General features: G+C 49.3%; 2 non-coding genes and 1 pseudogene across 2 annotated transcripts; all 3 read left to right on the top strand.

Annotated features, from left to right (window-relative positions):
* Window positions 1-2,078: 2,078 nt before the first annotated feature.
* Window positions 2,079-2,269, top strand: LOC131738950 (U2 spliceosomal RNA). Its single transcript, XR_009330118.1, has one exon. It is a non-coding gene; the product is annotated as a U2 spliceosomal RNA (small nuclear RNA).
* A 7,052-nt stretch (window positions 2,270-9,321) lies between these two features.
* LOC131738737 (U2 spliceosomal RNA) lies at window positions 9,322-9,476 on the top strand (annotated as a pseudogene).
* Window positions 9,477-10,060: 584 nt separating this feature from the next.
* LOC131738265 (U2 spliceosomal RNA) lies at window positions 10,061-10,251 on the top strand. Its single transcript, XR_009329829.1, has one exon. It is a non-coding gene; the product is annotated as a U2 spliceosomal RNA (small nuclear RNA).
* The last annotated feature ends 11,970 nt before the right edge of the window (window positions 10,252-22,221 follow it).

The following is a 22,221-nucleotide window of genomic DNA, read 5'->3' as shown; positions in this document are numbered from 1 at the left end:
GACCCAGCAGCGCCCCCCCCCTGAGTAGGGCCCTCTCAGCGCCAGCACTCCCCCTCGGCTCTCGTTATGACGCCATAAGGATTGAGTCCGTGGGGGAGGAAAGCAAAAGCGACAGTGAAAGTGAGAGTGAGAAGGAGGGGAAGGGAGTGAAGAACCAGCAGAGGGTGGGGAAAAGAAAGGGTAGAGACGAGGGGGGGAAAAGAAAGAAGATCAGGATCAAAGACAGCAAGTTGCAGGTGGCCCCCATAGATCCAAAACCAGCTAATGTCCACACAAAGTCCCCAGTCTTGCCCTCGCAGGCAGAGACGGAGGCGAGTGGGACGGCTACACTGCCGCCTAGTGGGCAGGTAGCAGCCAGCCAGGGCATCCCCAGCCAGCCTTCCCAGTCGTTGGCACAAACCCTAGCACACCTCGCAGAAGAGGTGTTCACTAATGCACCGAGGGAGAGGTCGGGGTCAACACCTTCCCTGACCAGCAGTACCTCTGTAGCAATGACCCTCTTCAAGCGAAGGGCCTCCCTTCAAAGCATCCTTGACCCCCTCCCTTGTATGGGCAAAACCAGGGGCCCCCTAGAGGTCCTCCTAGATACAGCACAGGAGGACATGGGAATACCCCTGGACGCGGTAAGCCAGAAGTCTGCTAACAGCTCCAATTCAACAGACGGTAAAAGCCAAAGAATGCTGTCTGTCATAACCCCCCCCAGGACAAAGCTGACCCACACGTTCCGAGGGGCCCTGAGCAAGTTCCACCAGACTTACCTTGTGGGGAGTTGAATAGCCCCAACAACTCCACGTACTGTGCATATAAAGACGGTGCCTTCTTGGACGAGGCAGCAGTGAGTACCTTCTCAGGGGTGATGGGAGTTGCAAATAAGCCCAAGCCCCCTCGAAGCAAGCGTAGAGCTAAGAGTAGGAAGAGTGTCCCGACCTCCCAATCATAGTCGCTATGGGGTGGACGCAGCGACTCCTTTTCTTGTTAGCTACCCTGATGGCCCTGATATGTGTGTCTGTTAATGTCAGGAGCATCAGGGAGACACAAAAAAGATTTGATGTACTAAACTATCTAGCTAACTTGAAAGCAGATCTCATCTTTCTGCAGGAGTGTGGTATTTCGTCGAGCCCTGATTATAGGGACCTGAAGGAGAGTTGGACCCTGGGGGACTCCTTCTGGTCGGGCTCCAACATAGCCAGAGCCGACGGAGTAGGTATCCTGTTTAAAAACCCATTTATTACCTCCCGCAGCAGCAGGGAGGTAGAACCTGGTAGAATTCTGAGCGTGGATGTGACATACAACAACACTCCCCTCAGACTGGTCAATGTCTACGCACCCACTAACCAAAACGAAAGAGTTCAATTTTTTCCACAGCTGCGTCCACTCCTGCTGGGGAACGTACCCGTCATCGTGTCAGGTGACTTCAATTGTGCTCTGAGGGACGTAGACCGGAGCAGGCCACGCAACGACGTGGAACGGTGCACACCTTTCTCTAACGTTGGTCAAAGTCAGATCTGGATCTCTCCTGTGAGCATTTTGTCTTCCCCTGCTGGAGGGAGAGTGCCAGTGTTGATGCAAGTTTTCCCGCCGTTTTACTTCTTTTTTTTTCTTTCTCTCTTTCTTTCTTTCTCTCTTTCTTTCTCTCTTTCTCTCTTTCTTTCTCTCTTTCTTTCTTGCTGTCTTTCTTTCTTTTATTCACATGTGGTGATGATGTAGACAGCAGCAGGTTGTTTCCTGGGAGCATGCAGCTAACCAGACAAGTGTGGTGGAACATGTCCCTATGCCAGGACCTTCTTAGCAAGCCAGCCAGCCAGCGAGGCACAGTTGTAGTTACCCAAGGCACCTTGCACAGCATAGCAGCTTGGCATGACTATTTGTAAGACGCACTCCGCCAGTTTATGTTTTGTTTTTGGTGTTATGTGTGTGTTTTTGCTTTGTTTTGTTTCCTCCTGCTTAAATTGCACATTTCCCCTCTGGAAGCAGCAGCCCGTTTTTTGGGGGTCTGCTTGTGCTTGGAATTTTGCACCCACCTTTGAATCCCCCTGTGCCGTCTGGGCTGGGGGGCCCCGGGCAAGGGCCAAGTCGCCATCGCTTCTCGGCCTTTTGGCTAAGATCAAGTGTAGTATCTGTTCTTATCAGTTTAATATCTGATACGTCCCCTATCAGGGGACCATATATTAAATTGATTTTTGGAATCGGGAGATGGAACAGGGGCTTGCTCCGTCCACTCCACGCATCGGCCCGGTATTGCAGTACCTCCGGGAACGGTGCACACCTTTCTCTAACGTTGGTCAAAGTCACATCTGGATCTCTCCTGTGAGCGTTTTGTCTACCCCTGCTGGAGGGAGAGTGCCAGTGTTGATGCAAGTTTTCCCGCCGTTTTACTTCTTTTTTGTCTTTCTCTCTTTCTTTATTTCTCTTTCTTTCTCTCTTTCTTTCTTGCTGTCTTTCTTTCTTTTATTCACATGTGATGATGATGTAGACAGCAGCAGTTTGTTTCATGGGAGCATGCAGCTAACCAGACAAGTGTGGTGGAACATGTCCCTATGCCAGGTCCTTCTTAGCCAGCCATATACTCTGGCTTCTCTTCAGTTCGAATAAATCTTTCTAAGACTAAGGCTTAGAGGGTAGTGGCATTGCCCGCTCCCTCCGAGGGTCTGTGAGAGGTTTGTTCGGGTGAGGAGGAACAGAATTTTTTTTATTTTTGACTGGCTTTCTTCAGCTCGGCAACTTTTTGGAAGACTAATGCTCAGTCTGGTTTTGGCTTGCCCAATCCAGGCCGAGGGTCTTTCAAGATTTTGTTGACTGTTGAGAGCAGTTTTTTCTTTTTCAGGCGGTTCCCGTTTTTTTCTTTTTCAGGCGGTTCCGGCTTTTCCAGACGTTCCTGGAGTTAGAGAGAAGGAGGACCTACCATCCAGACGACCTTTGAGGACCCTTTGATGACCTAGACGACCTCATCCCCAGCCCTTGATTGTAATCGAGATCCAGACCGAGAGAGCAGCAGGCGCCCAGCAGAGGGCGCCATCTGGGAGGAGCAGAGGGCGGCCCCGGACCCCGAGGAGGCGTCACAGCCACGATTCTTCCTACGTGGTCTCGGTGCCAAGCAGCGCCCCCTACTCCGCCAGGGAAGGACACCGTTCACCTGGGGAGGGGGTCCCTCTTGCGAGGCGACCATCTCCTCAGGGACTAAAGTAATAGTTCCTTCAACTGCCCAGATTTGCTGCTTACGTTGTCTCTTTTCCGTAGAGAGAGACAACCCGGACGTCCAGAGGCTTCTCCCACCCCAATCGGAGGAGCCAGCTGAAGGATGGCGTTCCGGCCAACCCAGGAAACCAGGAGGCACAATGCGGTGCGCTTCACAAGAAACAAGCAAGATGAAACGGAACCAGGACTGACGAGACTGGAGTTCAGCCGGACCATTCTTCAGAGGGGTATGGGTTTTTCCCCTTCTGACTTGAATTGTTTGGTGAAATTGCCAGGGCTTAAGGAAGTGTTTGAGGTCAGTTTTAGGAACCCCCAAAAGTTACAAGAAATGTGGTCCTTTTGGGGGGAGAATAAATATCTCGCTCCATACAAAGAATTTTGTGTGGATGCACTGACAGACAGAGAAATGAAAGTTGTTACTGTCCAATTTTTCAATGAGGCTGTTAGCGACTATGATATTACAACATGGCTTAACCGCTATGGGAGGGTGTCATCAGAAGGGAGGAAAATTACAGATGAAGATGGGGTTTGGACAGGAGCCAGAAAGTGGCTGGTACGCCTTAATGTTGATCCATCGGGCATTGGAGGCGTCCGCCACATTCCAAACTCCATAGTGTTAGGGCCCAACAGAGGGCTGGTATTCTATAATGGGATGCCAAAACTCTGCAGGAAATGTGGGGAATTAGGACACCTGACGGCCGCGTGTACTGTAGTCAAGTGCAGGAACTGCGGCGCCCCCCACGAGACCAGCCACTGCAGAGAAGAGAGGCAGTGCAATTTGTGTGGAAAGAAGGGGCACCTGTTTAAGGACTGCCCCTCTTCCTATGCCAACATGGCAAGAGCCAGCAAGGCAAACATGAACAAGCCTAGGCCTGAGCAGGAAGAGGGAGCAAGTAACAAAGATCAGTCCACATCACCACCAACAGTATCCAAGACCCAGACTCCAGCACCACCATCATCACCAGCACCCCCTCACCCCCCCGCCCCCGAGACATGTCCCGTTTTACGAGGACCCCTTCCCCCAGCCCAGAGAGAGAGTACAACAGCCACTCCACTAGCTCCTCAAGTAGCTCCTCTGATGCAGAACACGAGTCAGGGAGGGAGCCCGGACCCAGCAGCGGCCCCCCCCTGAGTAGGGCCCTCTCAGTGCCAGCACTCCCCCTCGGCTCTCGTTATGACGCCATAAGGATTGAGTCCGTGGGGGAGGAAAGCAAAAGCGACAGTGAAAGTGAGAGTGAGAAGGAGGGGAAGGGAGTGAAGAACCAGCAGAGGGTGGGGAAAAGAAAGGGTAGAGACGAGGGGGGGAAAAGAAAGAAGATCAAGATCAAAGACAGCAAGTTGCAGGTGGCCCCCATAGATCCAAAACCAGATAATGTCCACACAAAGTCCCCAGTCTTGCCCTCGCAGGCAGAGACGGAGGCGAGTGGGACGGCTACACTGCCGCCTAGTGGGCAGGTAGCAGCCAGCCAGGGCATCCCCAGCCAGCCTTCCCAGTCGTTGGCACAAACCCTAGCACACCTCGCAGAAGAGGTGTTCACTAATGCACCGAGGGAGAGGTCGGGGTCAACACCTTCCCTGACCAGCAGTACCTCTGTAGCAATGACCCTCTTCAAGCGAAGGGCCTCCCTTCAAAGCATCCTTGACCCCCTCCCTTGTATGGGCAAAACCAGGGGCCCCCTAGAGGTCCTCCTAGATACAGCACTGGAGGACATGGGAATACCCCTGGACGCGGTAAGCCAGAAGTCTGCTAACAGCTCCAATTCAACAGACAGTAACAGCCAAAGAATGCTGTCTGTCATAACCCCCCCCCCAGGACAAAGCTGACCCACACGTTCCGAGGGGCCCTGAGCAAGTTCCACCAGACTTACCTTGTGGGGAGTTGAATAGCCCCAACAACTCCACGTACTGTGCATATAAAGACGGTGCCTTCTTGGACGAGGCAGCAGTGAGTACCTTCTCAGGGGTGATGGGAGTTGCAAATAAGCCCAAGCCCCCTCGAAGCAAGCGTAGAGCTAAGAGTAGGAAGAGTGTCCCGACCTCCCAATCATAGTCGCTATGGGGTGGACGCAGCGACTCCTTTTCTTGTTAGCTACCCTGATGGCCCTGATATGTGTGTCTGTTAATGTCAGGAGCATCAGGGAGACACAAAAAAGATTTGATGTACTAAACTATCTAGCTAACTTGAAAGCAGATCTCATCTTTCTGCAGGAGTGTGGTATTTCGTCGAGCCCTGATTATAGGGACCTGAAGGAGAGTTGGACCCTGGGGGACTCCTTCTGGTCGGGCTCCAACATAGCCAGAGCCGACGGAGTAGGTATCCTGTTTAAAAACCCATTTATTACCTCCCGCAGCAGCAGGGAGGTAGAACCTGGTAGAATTCTGAGCGTGGATGTGACATACAACAACACTCCCCTCAGACTGGTCAATGTCTACGCACCCACTAACCAAAATGAAAGAGTTCAATTTTTTCCACAGCTGCGTCCACTCCTGCTGGGGAACGTACCCGTCATCGTGTCAGGTGACTTCAATTGTGCTCTGAGGGACGTAGACCGGAGCAGACCACGCAACGACCGCTCTAGTAGAGTTTTGTCCTCCGTAATATCTGATTTCTCCCTGTGTGATGCAGGTAAGGACCTGGTGCCTCCCTTTACCTGGGTGAGCTCATCTGGGACCTCCTTCTCCCGTATAGATCTCGTCCTGCATACCAGCTCCCTTACGAAGACGGCAGTAGACACCCAGGCCGTCTTCTTCTCTGACCATAGGCTCCTGCAGGTAACATTGCAGGTCCCTCAGACCTCCCAGATGGGGTCAGGGGTTTGGAAATTAAACACCTCCTTACTCGATGACCCCTCCATAGCTGCAGCCTATAAGAGCAGGCTTGTTGAGTGGACCACTTTGCGTGACCTATTCAACTCCCCTATAGAGTGGTGGGAGATGGTCAAAATCAGAACTAAGGGTTATTTCATAGCAGCAGGCAAGAGGAAAGCAAAAGAAAGGAGGGCCAAATATAAACACCTGAATGCTGCCCTCCAGCATCTGAGCCTGCTTCAGCTTCGGGGGTTCCCTGTAAGCGACGAGATAGCCCAGACCAAGCTAGATCTTTCAGTGCTTTGTAGGGAGGAACAACGAAAGGTCATGCACAATGCAAAAGTGCAAAAAATGGAGGAAGACGAAAAGTGTACTCGCTTCTTCTTCCAGAAAACGAGGGAGAAGCGGCACTTGATGTCCTCCATGCTCGACAGCAGGGGGAGGATAGTAGAGGATAGTGAGGGAGTGAAAAAAGTGGTAGAGAACTTCTATAGGGACCTATATAACATCAAAGCTACAGATGACACCCTGATAGACTGGTTCCTGAGCCAGTTGGAGCCTGACTCAGTGCGGGACGACGAGGAGGAGGAGAAGGACCCAGAACTCACGCTGGAGGAGCTCACCCAGGCGGTTAAGACCATGAACACCGGTAAGACGCCAGGTCCAGATGGCATCCCGGGTGAGTATTACCATCTTTTTTGGGACATGCTAAAAGTCCATTTAGCGGAGGTCTACAGAGCGGTCTACAGGGAGAAGCGGTTGGGCCCTTCTATGCGGGAGAGTGTAATTACTCTCCTTCATAAGAAAGGGGAAGTTAAAGATCTACGGAATTGGCGCCCAATCAGCCTCCTTTGCGTGGATTACAAGATACTAGCCAAAGCTCTGATGCTCCGGCTACAAGTACACCTCCCTTTGGTCATTGGCCCCGACCAGGCTTGTGGCGTCCCAGGGAGGTCCATCACGGATATTTTAATGTTAACAAGGGACATTCTGGCTTATTCTAGAGAACGGAACCATCCCCTCTGCCTGTTCAACCTTGACCAGGAGAAGGCGTTCGATAGGGTAAGCCATGAATATATGTACAAAGTGATGGACCAGATGAAATTCGCTCCTGGACTTAGGGAGTGGGTTAAAACCATCTATACAAACATTAGTACCCGAGTCTTGGTGAACAGGCACCTGACTGGTAAAATATCTATCCAGTCAGGGGTCAGACAGGGTTGCCCACTATCCCCACTGCTATATGTCGTGTGCATTGAACCCCTCCTGCAGGCAATTCGTAGGGATACCAATATAACTGGTTTCCAGCTGCCTGGATCCAACGGGGTCCAGGTCAAAACAACAGCATATATGGACGATGTGTCACTCATTTGCACCAACACATCGTCGGTACCTCGGATTAGTAATATCCTTGAGAAGTACTGCACGGCGACCGGGGCAGTGATTAATAAGTCCAAGAGCGAAGTCTACGTGTCTAAAAATTGGCAGGTAGATAGGGAACTGTCGGACATGTACCCTGTCAAAAAGGACAAAATCAAGATTCTGGGCCTCATTTTCGAGAACAATAGCTCGGGGGCCCAGAGCTGGACGGCGGCCATTAACCAGGTCCGTAAAAAGATTGGCGGATGGAGCACAAGATCCTTAACAATGACGGGTAGAGTATTAATAACCAAGTCTATACTGTTCCCCATCCTCTCTTATGTAGGAAAAATCTTTCCCCCAGACAGGACCACCAAAAAAGTGGTGGACCGCATTATCCACCGCTTTATCTGGGGCAGCAAGATGGAGAGGGTAAAGCGAGCCACCCTGAGTAAAGCCGACAAGAAGGGAGGTAAGGGGGTCCCGGACGTTGTGCAGCTCACCCGAGTGCAGGGGCTCACGCAAACTATCAAGAACATCCAGGCCCTGGACAGGAAGGTATGTTACATGAATCGTTTCTATTTTGCCACCTGTCTCAGGGCCTTGGGCCTCTGCACTATTGATAACACCGTGCCGTACTCCTGGGACCCCCCATTGTATTATAGAACCTTAAGGGACACTATATATAAATTGGGCTTAGATAAAGCAAAATTGGCCTCCTGGGAATACAAGGCTGTAACTAAATATCTTGCCGGTTCCCAGGAAATTGAAAAAGTAGCTACTTTCTCCCTCACCCAAAGCCAAAAAATCTGGGAGAATGTGTCTCACAGCTGCCTCAGTAATGTCCAGAAGGATATAGCATGGAACACCGTCCACAGTGCACTCCCCACTCGAGCGTTCATGTTCAGGAGGGGACTAGCCCAAGTAGAAACATGCCCCTATGCAAAGTGCCGCAAGAGAGAAACACCAGCCCATATCTTCTGGGAGTGTGATGTGGCTGGCAGTGTCTGGCTCTCTGTCTCTGTCTTCCTAAACAGGTTTGCTGACACGGCCAAGATGACCGCTGAGACTGTGCTCTATGGGCCTGCGGGAGGAATCGATACCAGCACAGCTAAGTGCGTTTGGCGTGTCATCAATGTTGTCAAGCAGATCCTGTGGGAAGGCCGTAACGTCTGTGTCTATCACAAGCAGGAGCTAGACACTATCACCACGACCAGAAGGGCACAAACTCTTATCAAGGACTTTGTAATTCTGGACATCCGGACCCTCGGGAAGGACAAGGCCTGCGCGGAGTGGAGGATCGCCGGACTTCAGGACGTGAAGATGGAATAAAGGAAAAAACTGGAACCGCTAGCTCCTAGGAGCGGGACTACGGGGCACCGCTAAGCCTTTTATTTATTTTGTCATGCCAGCATTCCGCCCTTTTTAGCTGGCATGACCGTTTTTCAACGGTGCCCTGGTTTTATGTAGTCTTTTTGTTTCAGTTTTATGGACCTTTGATTTAATTTGAATGTTTTATTTGATTTTGTTTTGTTTTGTTTTATGTATCTTTAAGATTTTTAATGTAAACTATTAAAAGTTACATTTTAAGTGTTTTAAAATTTTAGAATTTTAACTCACTGTTTATACACTGTCCCTTTTCCCCTGTCCCTGTCTTAGATCTAGTTTTATGTTCACTTTTGAACCTTTTTAGAGAGCACTCCCCGGCCCTCACAAGCACTGGTTTTTTATAGATGGTTCTTTTTTTCCAGTCACTTTTAAAACAGCACAGGTTTTTTTCATGTTGATTTTAATCTGTGTCTGTTTTAACCATGTACAAAGCACAATTGTCTTGGTGTTTTTAAATGTGTTTTAAATGCTTTTAAAACAAAATGTATGTCTGTATGCATGAATGTCATCTTTAAAAGAAATGTAAAATGAATGAAAAAACGAATGGGTGTAAATGTAAAAAAAGGTAAAATCTCAATAAAAGAGTATTAATATCTGATACGTCCCCTATCAGGGGACCATATATTAAATTGATTTTTGGAATCGGGAGATGGAACAGGGGCTTGCTCCGTCCACTCCACGCATCGGCCCGGTATTGCAGTACCTCCGGGAACGGTGCACACCTTTCTCTAACGTTGGTCAAAGTCAGATCTGGATCTCTCCTGTGAGCATTTTGTCTACCCCTGCTGGAGGGAGAGTGCCAGTGTTGATGCAAGATTTCCCGCCGTTTTACTTCTTTTTTTTTTTCTTTCTCTCTTTCTTTCTCTCTTTCTCTCTTTCTTTCTCTCTTTCTTTCTTGCTGTCTTTCTTTCTTTTATTCACATGTGGTGATGATGTAGACAGCAGCAGGTTGTTTCCTGGGAGCATGCAGCTAACCAGACAAGTGTGGTGGAACATGTCCCTATGCCAGGACCTTCTTAGCAAGCCAGCCAGCCAGCGAGGCACAGTTGTAGTTACCCAAGGCACCTTGCACAGCATAGCAGCTTGGCATGACTATTTGTAAGACGCACTCCGCCAGTTTATGTTTTGTTTTTGGTGTTATGTGTGTGTTTTTGCTTTGTTTTGTTTTCTCCTGCTTAAATTGCACATTTCCCCTCTGGAAGCAGCAGCCCGTTTTTTGGGGGTCTGCTTGTGCTTGGAATTTTGCACCCACCTTTGAATCCCCCTGTGCCGTCCGGGCTGGGGGGCCCCGGGCAAGGGCCAAGTCGCCATCGCTTCTCGGCCTTTTGGCTAAGATCAAGTGTAGTATCTGTTCTTATCAGTTTAATATCTGATACGTCCCCTATCAGGGGACCATATATTAAATTGATTTTTGGAATCGGGAGATGGAACAGGGGCTTGCTCCGTCCACTCCACGCATCGGCCTGGTATTGCAGTACCTCTGGGAACGGTGCACACCTTTCTCTAACGTTGGTCAAAGTCAGATCTGGATCTCTCCTGTGAGCATTTTGTCTACCCCTGCTGGAGGGAGAGTGCCAGTGTTGATGCAAGTTTTCCCAACGTTTTACTTCTTTTTTTTTTTCTTTCTCTCTTTCTTTCTTTCTCTTTCTTTCTCTCTTTCTTTCTTGCTGTCTTTCTTTCTTTTATTCACATGTGGTGATGATGTAGACAGCAGCAGTTTGTTTCCTGGGAGCATGCAGCTAACCAGACAAGTGTGGTGGAACATGTCCCTATGCCAGGTCCTTCTTAGCCAGCCATATACTCTGGCTTCTCTTCAGTTCGAATAAATCTTTCTAAGACTAAGGCTTAGAGGGTAGTGGCATTGCCCGCTCCCTCCGAGGGTCTGTGAGAGGTTTGTTCGGGTGAGGAGGAACAGAATTTTTTTTATTTTTGACTGGCTTTCTTCAGCTCGGCAACTTTTTGGAAGACTAATGCTCAGTCTGGTTTTGGCTTGCCCAATCCAGGCCGAGGGTCTTTCAAGATTTTGTTGACTGTTGAGAGCAGTTTTTTCTTTTTCAGGCGGTTCCCGTTTTTTTCTTTTTCAGGCGGTTCCGGCTTTTCCAGACGTTCCTGGAGTTAGAGAGAAGGAGGACCTACCATCCAGACGACCTTTGAGGACCCTTTGATGACCTAGACGACCTCATCCCCAGCCCTTGATTGTAATCGAGATCCAGACCGAGAGAGCAGCAGGCGGCCAGCAGAGGGCGCCATCTGGGAGGAGCAGAGGGCGGCCCCGGACCCCGAGGAGGCGTCACAGCCACGATTCTTCCTACGTGGTCTCGGTGCCAAGCAGCGCCCCCTACTCCGCCAGGGAAGGACACCGTTCACCTGGGGAGGGGGTCCCTCTTGCGAGGCGACCATCTCCTCAGGGACTAAAGTAATAGTTCCTTCAACTGCCCAGATTTGCTGCTTACGTTGTCTCTTTTCCGTAGAGAGAGACAACCCGGACGTCCAGAGGCTTCTCCCACCCCAATCGGAGGAGCCAGCTGAAGGATGGCGTTCCGGCCAACCCAGGAAACCAGGAGGCACAATGCGGTGCGCTTCACAAGAAACAAGCAAGATGAAACAGAACCAGGACTGACGAGACTGGAGTTCAGCCGGACCATTCTTCAGAGGGGTATGGGTTTTTCCCCTTCTGACTTGAATTGTTTGGTGAAATTGCCAGGGCTTAAGGAAGTGTTTGAGGTCAGTTTTAGGAACCCCAAAAAGTTACAAGAAATGTGGTCCTTTTGGGGGGAGAATAAATATCTCGCTCCATACAAATAATTTTGTGTGGATGCACTGACAGACAGAGAAATGAAAGTTGTTACTGTCCAATTTTTCAATGAGGCTGTTAGCGACTATGATATTACAACATGGCTTAACCGCTATGGGAGGGTGTCATCAGAAGGGAGGAAAATTACAGACGAAGATGGGGTTTGGACAGGAGCCAGAAAGTGGCTGGTACGCCTTAATGTTGATCCATCGGGCATTGGAGGCGTCCGCCACATTCCAAACTCCATAGTGTTAGGGCCCAACAGAGGGCTGGTATTCTATAATGGGATGCCAAAACTCTGCAGGAAATGTGGGGAATTAGGACACCTGGCGGCCGCGTGTACTGTAGTCAAGTGCAGGAACTGCGGCGCCCCCAACGAGACCAGCCACTGCAGAGAAGAGAGGCAGTGCAATTTGTGTGGAAATAAGGGGCACCTGTTTAAGGACTGCCCCTCTTCCTATGCCAACATGGCCAGAGCCAGCAAGGCAAACATGAACAAGCCTAGGCCTGAGCAGGAAGAGGGAGCAAGTAACAAAGATCAGTCCACATCACCACCAACAGTATCCAAGACCCAGACTCCAGCACCACCATCATCACCAGCACCCCCCTCACCCCCCCGCCCCCGAGACATGTCCCGTTTTACGAGGACCCCTTCCCCCAGCCCAGAGAGAGAGTACAACAGCCACTCCACTAGCTCCTCCAGTAGCTCCTCTGATGCAGAACACGAGGCAGGGAGGGAGCCCGGACCCAGCAGCGGCCCCCCCCTGAGTAGGGCCCTCTCAGCGCCAGCACTCCCCCTCGGCTCTCGTTATGACGCCATAATGATTGAGTCAGTGGGGGAGGAAAGCAAAAGCGACAGTGAAAGTGAGAGTGAGAAGGAGGGGAAGGGAGTGAAGAACCAGCAGAGGGTGGGGAAAAGAAAGGGTAGAGACGAGGGGGGGAAAAGAAAGAAGATCAGGATCAAAGACAGCAAGTTGCAGGTGGCCCCCATAGATCCAAAACCAGCTAATGTCCACACAAAGTCCCCAGTCTTGCCCTCGCAGGCAGAGACGGAGGCGAGTGGGACGGCTACACTGCCGCCTAGTGGGCAGGTAGCAGCCAGCCAGGGCATCCCCAGCCAGCCTTCCCAGTCGTTGGCACAAACCCTAGCACACCTCGCAGAAGAGGTGTTCACTAATGCACCGAGGGAGAGGTCGGGGTCAACACCTTCCCTGACCAGCAGTACCTTGGTAGCAATGACCCTCTTCAAGCGAAGGGCCTCCCTTCAAAGCATCCTTGACCCCCTCCCTTGTATGGGCAAAACCAGGGGCCCCCTAGAGGTCCTCCTAGATACAGCACTGGAGGACATGGGAATACCCCTGGACGCGGTAAGCCAGAAGTCTGCTAACAGCTCCAATTCAACAGACGGTAACAGCCAAAGAATGCTGTCTGTCATAACCCCCCCCAGGACAAAGCTGACCCACACGTTCCGAGGGGCCCTGAGCAAGTTCCACCAGACTTACCTTGTGGGGAGTTGAATAGCCCCAACAACTCCACGTACTGTGCATATAAAGACGGTGCCTTCTTGGACGAGGCAGCAGTGAGTACCTTCTCAGGGGTGATGGGAGTTGCAAATAAGCCCAAGCCCCCTCGAAGCAAGCGTAGAGCTAAGAGTAGGAAGAGTGTCCCGACCTCCCAATCATAGTCGCTATGGGGTGGACGCAGCGACTCCTTTTCTTGTTAGCTACCCTGATGGCCCTGATATGTGTGTCTGTTAATGTCAGGAGCATCAGGGAGACACAAAAAAGATTTGATGTACTAAACTATCTAGCTAACTTGAAAGCAGATCTCATCTTTCTGCAGGAGTGTGGTATTTCGTCGAGCCATGATTATAGGGACCTGAAGGAGAGTTGGACCCTGGGGGACTCCTTCTGGTCGGGCTCCAACATAGCCAGAGCCGACGGAGTAGGTATCCTGTTTAAAAACCCTTTTATTACCTCCCGCAGCAGCAGGGAGGTAGAACCTGGTAGAATTCTGAGCGTGGATGTGACATACAACAACACTCCCCTCAGACTGGTCAATGTCTACGCACCCACTAACCAAAACGAAAGAGTTCAATTTTTTCCACAGCTGCGTCCACTCCTGCTGGGGAACGTACCCGTCATCGTGTCAGGTGACTTCAATTGTGCTCTGAGGGACGTAGACCGGAGCAGGCCACGCAACGACCGCTCTAGTAGAGTTTTGTCCTCCGTAATATCTGATTTCTCCCTGTGTGATGCAGGTAAGGACCTGGTGCCTCCCTTTACCTGGGTGAGCTCATCTGGGACCTCCTTCTCCCGTATAGATCTCGTCCTGCATACCAGCTCCCTTACGAAGACGGCAGTAGACACCCAGGCCGTCTTCTTCTCTGACCATAGGCTCCTGCAGGTAACATTGTAGGTCCCTCAGACCTCCCAGATGGGGTCAGGGGTCTGGAAATTAAACACCTCCTTACTCGATGACCCCTCCATAGCTGCAGCCTATAAGAGCAGGCTTGTTGAGTGGACCACTTTGCGTGACCTATTCAACTCCCCTATAGAGTGGTGGGAGATGGTCAAAATGAGAACTAAGGGTTATTTCATAGCAGCAGGCAAGAGGAAAGCAAAAGAAAGGAGAGCCAAATATAAATACCTGAATGCTGCCCTCCAGCGTCTGAGCCTGCTTCAGCTTCGGGGGTTCCCTGTAAGCGACGAGATAGCCCAGACCAAGCTAGATCTTTCAGTGCTTTGTAGGGAGGAACAACGAAAGGTCATGCACAATGCAAAAGTGCAAAAAATGGAGGAAGACGAAAAGTGTACTCGCTTCTTCTTCCAGAAAACGAGGGAGAAGCGGCACTTGATGTCCTCCATGCTCGACAGCAGGGGGAGGATAGTAGAGGATAGTGAGGGAGTGAAAAAAGTGGTAGAGAACGTCTATAGGGACCTGTATAACATCAAAGCTACAGATGACACCCTGATAGAGTGGTTCCTGAGCCAGTTGGAGCCTGACTCAGTGCGGGACGACGAGGAGGAGGAGAAGGACCCAGAACTCACGCTGGAGGAGCTCACCCAGGCGGTTAAGACCATGAACACCGGTAAGACGCCAGGTCCAGATGGCATCCCGGGTGAGTATTACCATCTTTTTTGGGACACGCTAAAAGTCCATTTAGCGGAGGTCTACAGAGCGGTCTACAGGGAGAAGCGGTTGGGCCCTTCTATGCGGGAGAGTGTAATTACTCTCCTTCATAAGAAAGGGGAAGTTAAAGATCTACGGAATTGGCGCCCAATCAGCCTCCTTTGCGTGGATTACAAGATACTAGCCAAAGCTCTGATGCTCCGGCTACAAGTACACCTCCCTTTGGTCATTGGCCCCGACCAGGCTTGTGGCGTCCCAGGGAGGTCCATCACGGGTATTTTAATGTTAACAAGGGACATTCTGGCTTATTCTAGAGAACGGAACCATCCCCTCTGCCTGTTCAACCTTGACCAGGAGAAGGCGTTCGATAGGGTAAGCCATGAATATATGTACAAAGTGATGGACCAGATGAAATTCGCTCCTGGACTTAGGGAGTGGGTTAAAACCATATATACAAACATTAGTACCCGAGTCTTGGTGAACAGGCACCTGACTGGTAAAATATCTATCCAGTCAGGGGTCAGACAGGGTTGCCCACTATCCCCACTGCTATATGTCGTGTGCATTGAACCCCTCCTGCAGGCAATTCGTAGGGATACCAATATAACTGGTTTCCAGCTGCCTGGATCCAACGGGGTCCAGGTCAAAACAACAGCATATATGGACGATGTGTCACTCATTTGCACCAACACATCGTCGGTACCTCGGATTAGTAATATCCTTGAGAAGTACTGCACGGCGACCGGGGCAGTGATTAATAAGTCCAAGAGCGAAGTCTACGTGTCTAAAAATTGGCAGGTAGATAGGGAACTGTCGGACATGTACCCTGTCAAAAAGGACAAAATCAAGATTCTGGGCCTCATTTTCGAGAACAATAGCTCGGGGGCCCAGAGCTGGACGGCGGCCATTAACCAGGTCCATAAAAAGATTGGCGGATGGAGCACAAGATCCTTAACAATGACGGGTAGAGTATTAATAACCAAGTCTATACTGTTCCCCATCCTCTCTTATGTAGGAAAAATCTTTCCCCCAGACAGGACCACCAAAAAAGTGGTGGACCGCATTATCCACCGCTTTATCTGGGGCAGCAAGATGGAGAGGGTAAAACGAGCCACCCTGAGTAAAGCCGACAAGAAGGGAGGTAAGGGGGTCCCGGACGTTGTGCAGCTCACCCGAGTGCAGGGGCTCACGCAAACTATCAAGAACATCCAGGCCCTGGACAGGAAGGTATGTTACATGAATCGTTTCTATTTTGCCACCTGTCTCAGGGCCTTGGGCCTCTGCACTATTGATAACACCGTGCCGTACTCCTGGGACCCCCCATTGTATTATAGAACCTTAAGGGACACTATATATAAATTGGGCTTAGATAAAGCAAAATTGGCCTCCTGGGAATACAAGGCTGTAACTAAATATCTTGCCGGTTCCCAGGAAATTGAAAAAGTAGCTACTTTCTCCCTCACCCAAAGCCAAAAAATCTGGGAGAATGTGTCTCACAGCTGCCTCAGTAATGTCCAGAAGGATATAGCATGGAACACCGTCCACAGTGCACTCCCCACTCGAGCGTTCATGTTCAGGAGGGGACTAGCCCAAGTAGAAACATGCCCCTATGCAAAGTGCCGCAAGAGAGAAACACCAGCCCATATCTTCTGGGAGTGTAATGTGGCTGGCAGTGTCTGGCTCTCTGTCTCTGTCTTCCTAAACAGGTTTGCTGACACGGCCAAGATGACCGCTGAGACTGTGCTCTATGGGCCTGCGGGAGGAATCACTACCAGCACAGCTAAGTGCGTTTGGCGTGTCATCAATGTTGTCAAGCAGATCCTGTGGGAAGGCCGTAACGTCTGTGTCTATCACAAGCAGGAGCTAGACACTATCACCACGACCAGAAGGGCACAAACTCTTATCAAGGACTTTGTAATTCTGGACATCCGGACCCTCGGGAAGGACAAGGCCTGCGCGGAGTGGAGGATCGCCGGACTTCAGGACGTGAAGATGGAATAAAGGAAAAAACTGGAACCGCTAGCTCCTAGGAGCGGGACTACGGGGCACCGCTAAGCCTTTTATTTATTTTGTCATGCCAGCATTCCGCCCTTTTTAGCTGGCATGACCGTTTTTTCAACGGTGCCCTGGTTTTATGTAGTCTTTTTGTTTCAGTTTTATTGACTTTTATTTGATTTACGTTGAATGTTTTATTTGATTTTGTTTTGTTTTGTTTTATGTATCTTTAAGATTTTTAATGTAAACTATTAAAAGTTACATTTTAAGTGTTTTAAAATTTTAGAATTTTAACTCACTGTTCTATACACTGTCCCTTTTCCCCTGTCCCTGTTTTAGATCTAGTTTTATGTTCACTTTTGAACTTTTTTAGAGAGCACTCCCCGGCCCTCACAAACACTGGTTTTTTATAGATGGTTCTTTTTTTCCAGTCACTTTTAAAGCAGCACAGGTTTTTTTCATGTTGATTTTAATCTGTGTCTGTTTTAACCATGTACAAAGCACAATTGTCTTGGTGTTTTTAAATGTATTTTAAATAGCAGCCGTTGTGTGTGCTGATGCGCCAGGGAGGCAAAATAAGCTGATCCCTGGAGCCAGCATTACACTTCAGCCATTAACACCAGACAGAAGGATATCTACATCATCATATGGAAGGAAACGTAAATGGATGGAGACACATATGGATCACATTAGTTTACTGTAAAGCTACGTCTTAGTTGGTGCTTATCTTGGCGAGAGCCGAGTTCAAATCAGCATGAAGTTTTAACATCTACTCTCGTGTAATGGAAATCATGAAGATCTGGATACGTCCAGTGACTGCTGTGAATAGTGCAGCTGGCAACAAGGGAAAGACCTTGTGACAGCCTGGAGAGACAGCTGACAGGAGGAAAGAGACCCCATTGGGGCTGGTAAGGGTTAGCTACCCTTGTCGGCAGTATCCAGCTCTGTGTTTACAGGATGCTGGAGACACCCGCCCAAGGCTTCTAAGAAATTAAAGAGAAAAATACCCCTAGAGTCTGCGAGAGCGGGGGCGGAAGATGACTCAACGTTGGACAACACGGTTAACGACTTAGGAACGGAAACGGATATGAGTATGGAGAGTACTTCACAAAAGACTAGTTCAAGATCTGCAGTTAACAAAGACATGGAACTCCAGGTTTGTGTCTGCGGCTGGAGCAAGGCGACAACGGTCAGGGGTTTGAAGATTCATCAAGGGAGAATGAAATGCTTGAGGGAGAAGGGACAAGGGCCTCGCATTGATCAATACTTCTTACGAAGTCAGTCAAGTCAGTCGAATGAAATCCAGCGACAGGAAGCAAACCACAGTTCGCAGGATATCAGCACCCCTGTCATAGATGTGAGGAGGACTTGCATGGACACAGTTAGTGATGAACCTAATGATCCTTGTGAACCCGGTCAGACAAACCAGCATAAGAGAGAAAAGAACCTCAACGGGCACAAGCCTGGAGTTAAATGGCCAAGAGCTTGTGAGAAAACTGCATGGGACACAGTAAACACAGATCTCTGCGTTGCATTGGAAAGATTAAGTGGAACAGTTGAAAAGAAGCTGGATAAATTTGGGGACATCATCTACGCATATGGAAGTGAGAGGTTTGGAGTTGAAAAAAGGAAGGAAAAAGTACAAACTATTCCTGGAAAGTCTAGACGGCAGCAGGAGATTGAACGCTTAGTTAGAGAAAGGAGACAGCTGAGGAACCAATGGAGAAGAGCAGAACAAAGTCAGAAGGAGGGACTCAATCTCTTACAAAGGGTCATAAAAGATAAGCTTGCAACATTGCGCAGAGCTGAGCGCCTACGGAAACGCTACAAAAAGAAGGAGCGTGCGAGAGCTAACTTTTATAAAGACCCATTCAAATTTGTAAAGAAGTTATTCACCAGTGAGAAGAATGGCACACTAAAAGCAACTAAGGTTGAGCTGGAGAGATATTTGGAGGAAACACATACAGATTCAAAAAGGCAGGAGCCTATGTCAATTCCGTCAGACATCCCACCTATCAATCCACCAGAATACCAAATGGAGGACTGTGCACCTAAGTGGAAAGAAATAGAGCAAGCTGTGAAAAAAGCAAGGGCTTCATCATCTCCAGGGCCTAATGGAGTTCCGTACAGAGTGTACAAGAGTGCTTCAGGAGTTCTACGAATTCTGTGGAAATTGATGAAAGTGACATGGGAAAAACAGGTTGTACCAAGAGCATGGCGCCGAGCAGGTGGAGTCTTTATACCTAAAGAAAAAGATTCTACAAGCATCAGTCAGTTTCGTCCCATTTCCCTATTAAACGTAGAAGGCAAGATTTTCTTCAGCATTATTGCTCAGAGATTGTCAGCTTACCTATTAAAGAACTGCTTCATTGACACTTCAATACAAAAAGCGGGCATTCCAGGTTTCCCAGGTTGCTTAGAACACATCAATGTGATCTGGCAACAAATTCAATCAGCTAAAAAGGAGAGGAAGGAGCTCCATGTGACATTCCTGGATTTGGCTAATGCATATGGTTCAGTGCCACATGAACTACTTTGGGCAGCATTTGATTTTTTCAGTGTACCGATGACAATAACAAATTTAGTGAAAGCCTATTTTGGAGATTTACAATTCAGTTTTTCAACTTCAGAATTCAGCACTACATGGCAATGCCTAGAGGTTGGAATAATGGCAGGATGCACCATTTCTCCACTGGCTTTTACCATGGCAATGGAAGTAATCATTAGGGCATCAAAATGGGTAGTAGGAGGAGAGCGCTTGGCTTCTGGAATGCGACTACCACCAATTCGAGCATACATGGATGACATGACAACCATGACTACAACAGTAGCCTGCACTAATCGATTATTGGGCAAATTAACCAATAACATTGAATGGGCACGAATGCAATTCAAGCCCACTAAATCAAGGAGCATCTCTATAATTAAAGGCAAAGTAGTAGATAAAACATTCTTCATTAATGGTGAGGCAATACCAACAGTGTCTGAGAAGCCAGTGAAGAGTCTTGGGAGATGGTACGACGGGGATCTAAAGGACACAGTTCGTGTGGGAGAAGTTAGACAACAAGCAGTGGAAGGGTTGAAGAGCATAGACAGCTGCGCTCTACCAGGTAAACTAAAACTCTGGTGCTTTCAGTTTGGTCTACTGCCGAGGTTGCTGTGGCCACTGACTGTGTACGAGGTTTCTTTGACAACAGTAGAGAAGCTGGAAGCTTTAATCAGTTCATACATCAGGAAATGGTTGGGAGTTCCACGCTGCCTCAGCAGAGTGGGACTTTATGGTAAAGGAATACTGCAGCTACCAGTCTCTGCTCTAACCGAGGAGTTTAAGTGCGCCAAGGTCAGACTGGAAATGACTTTAGTAGAGTCACGCGATAAATGCGTAAGGGAGGCAGCACCTGTGTTGAAAACTGGAAGAAAGTGGGCGGCAAAGAAAGCTGTGGAAGATGCAAAGGCTGCCCTTCGAATTGGTGATATCATGGGGCAAGTTCAGCATGGAAGAGGGGGTCTTGGTTTCAGTTCAACTCCTCCTACATGGCACAAGGCGGCCCCAGCTCAAAGGAGGAAGCTGGTAGTCAACGAGGTGCAAAAGCAGGAGGAGAGGATGAGGTGTATAAAGGCCATTTCCCAGGCCAAACAGGGAGAATGGATGAGATGGGAGAGTGTGGAACAACGCAAGATTGGCTGGCAAGACCTATGGTCAATGGAACAGAGCAGGATCAGTTTCCTCATCAGGTCAACATATGATGTTCTCCCATCACCACAGAACCTAAACCTCTGGGTAGGAGAGGATCCCTCATGTCCTTTGTGTTCAACACCTGCAACATTAAGGCACATTTTGACAGGATGTAAGGTGGCTCTTAGCCAAGGACGGTTTACTTGGCGCCATGACCAGGTGCTGCAATGTTTGGCTTTAGCATTGGAAGACAAGCGTAACATGACCAATAAGTTGCCACCTGTTCCATCAAAACATTACACACAAAAGACAACATTCCTCCGCCCAGGAGAGCAACCACCAAGAAAAGGTGTTAAAACCAATCCTCGCCCAGGACAACTGGAAGCTGCTAGAGACTGGAATATGCTGGCAGATGTTGGTCAACGGCTTATTTTTCCACCTGAGATTGCCACCACTAACCTTCGACCAGATATTGTCTTGTGGTCTGGATCAGCACGCCTTGTTCACCTGGTAGAGTTAACAGTGCCATGGGAGGATGCTGTAGATGAGGCGTATGAGAGGAAGAAACTGCGGTATGCTCAACTAGCCACTGAAGCGGAACAGCGAGGATGGAGAGTTCGGGTTTACCCAGTGGAAGTGGGTTGTCGAGGATTTGTGGCACACTCTACAACCCGGTTTCTCAGAGACGTCGGATTCAGTGGCCAAGAGTTGCGTCGCACAGTGAAGAACTTATCTGAAGCAGCAGAGAGGAGCAGCAACTGGCTGTGGTTGAGACGGAAAGATTCTGGCTGGGGACAGGTAAGTAAGCTGGGCTGAGTTGAGTGGGGGATGGAGGGGGGTGATGCTGGGACGCCAGAATCACCGTCGAGCCCTCTTGAGGTGTCGTGGGCTAGTCGACGAAACACTGAGGATGGAAGGTGCCCACTTGAAAACCCCAGAGATGTACCCTACTTAGCTCAATCCAGACGGTTGTCATGCTGATGCGCTGGGGAGGCCGCACTTTGGTTGATCCCCGGAGCCAGCATCGCAGCCGTTGTGTGTGCTGATGCGCCAGGGAGGCAAAATAAGCTGATCCCTGGAGCCAGCATTACACTTCAGCCATTAACACCAGACAGAAGGATATCTACATCATCATATGGAAGGAAACGTAAATGGATGGAGACACATATGGATCACATTAGTTTACTGTAAAGCTACGTCTTAGTTGGTGCTTATCTTGGCGAGAGCCGAGTTCAAATCAGCATGAAGTTTTAACATCTACTCTCGTGTAATGGAAATCATGAAGATCTGGATACGTCCAGTGACTGCTGTGAATAGTGCAGCTGGCAACAAGGGAAAGACCTTGTGACAGCCTGGAGAGACAGCTGACAGGAGGAAAGAGACCCCATTGGGGCTGGTAAGGGTTAGCTACCCTTGTCGGCAGTATCCAGCTCTGTGTTTACAGGATGCTGGAGACACCCGCCCAAGGCTTCTAAGAAATTAAAGAGAAAAATACCCCTAGAGTCTGCGAGAGCGGGGGCGGAAGATGACTCAACGTTGGACAACACGGTTAACGACTTAGGAACGGAAACGGATATGAGTATGGAGAGTACTTCACAAAAGACTAGTTCAAGATCTGCAGTTAACAAAGACATGGAACTCCAGGTTTGTGTCTGCGGCTGGAGCAAGGCGACAACGGTCAGGGGTTTGAAGATTCATCAAGGGAGAATGAAATGCTTGAGGGAGAAGGGACAAGGGCCTCGCATTGATCAATACTTCTTACGAAGTCAGTCAAGTCAGTCGAATGAAATCCAGCGACAGGAAGCAAACCACAGTTCGCAGGATATCAGCACCCCTGTCATAGATGTGAGGAGGACTTGCATGGACACAGTTA

The sequence above is a fragment of the Acipenser ruthenus genome, chromosome 10 (assembly GCF_902713425.1).
Source record: "Acipenser ruthenus chromosome 10, fAciRut3.2 maternal haplotype, whole genome shotgun sequence".
In the NCBI taxonomy this organism is placed as follows: domain Eukaryota; kingdom Metazoa; phylum Chordata; class Actinopteri; order Acipenseriformes; family Acipenseridae; genus Acipenser; species Acipenser ruthenus.
Note: the sequence above shows the minus strand (reverse complement) of the source record. Positions and strands in the feature narration are given on the sequence as shown.